Below are 1,201 nucleotides of genomic sequence, written 5' to 3'. Positions count from 1 at the left end.
TTGCTCCCAATAGCTGTTGGGAGGAAAGTGCATCCCTTGAGGCATCTCAGGGATTTCTTGATGATGAGCTTCCTCATGCATCTCTTGAGAACCGTGAGGAAGCTCTCTTGCTTGCTCCATTCTCTTCTTGGTGATGGGCTTATCCTCTTCAATGGGGATATCTCCTTCTATGATAACTCCGGCTGAGTAACACAGATGGAAAATAAGGTGAGGAAAAGCTAGCCTTGCCATGGTGGAGGACTTATCGGCTATTTTGTAGAGTTCATTGGAGATGACCTCATGAACTTCTACTTCCTCTCCAATCATGATGCTATGGATCATGATGGCCCGATCCACAGTAACTTCAGATCGGTTGCTAGTAGGAATGATGGAGCGTTGAATGAACTCGAACCATCCTCTAGCCACAGGCTTGAGATCCAGTCTTCTTAGTTGAACTGGCTTGCCTTTGGAATCTATTCTCCATTGAGCTCCTTCCACACATATGTCCATAAGGACTTGGTCCAACCTTTGATTAAAGTTGACCCTTCTAGTGTAGGGGCGTTCATCTCCTTGCATTATGGGCAAGTGAAACGCCAACCTCACATTTTCCGGACTAAAATCTAAGTATTTCCCCCGAACCATTGTGAGATAGTTCTTTGGATTTGGGTTCATACTTTGATCATGGTTCCTAGTGATCCATGCATTGGCATAGAACTCTTGAACCATTAAGATTTCGACTTGTTGCATGGGGTTGGTTAGGACTTCCCAACCTCTTCTTCGGATTTCATGTCAGATTTTCGGGTACTCATTTTTCTTGAGCTTGAAAGGGACCTCAGGGATCACCTTCTTCTTTGCCACAACATCATAGAAGTGGTCTTGATGGCTCTTGGAGATGAATCTTTCCATCTCCCATGACTCGGAGGTGGAAGCTTTTGTCTTCCCTTTTCCTTTTCTAGAGGATACCCCGGCCTTAGGTGCCATTGATGGTAATGGAAAAACAAAAAGCTTTATGCTTTTACCACACCAAACTTAAAATATTGCTCGCCCTCGAGCAAGAAAGACAAGAAGAGAAGAAGAAGAAGAAGAGAATAGGGTAGAGAGGGAGAGATATAGGTTCGGCTAAGTGGGAGAAGAGGGGTTTGTGTTGTGTGAAAATGAAGGAGAATGGAAGGGTATTTATAGGGAGGGGGGTGTATGTTCGGCCATTAGGGTGGGAATGGGT

This window comes from Arachis duranensis, chromosome 4 (assembly GCF_000817695.3).
Source record: "Arachis duranensis cultivar V14167 chromosome 4, aradu.V14167.gnm2.J7QH, whole genome shotgun sequence".
Classification (NCBI taxonomy): Eukaryota; Viridiplantae; Streptophyta; class Magnoliopsida; order Fabales; family Fabaceae; genus Arachis; species Arachis duranensis.
This window is presented reverse-complemented; position numbering follows the sequence as displayed.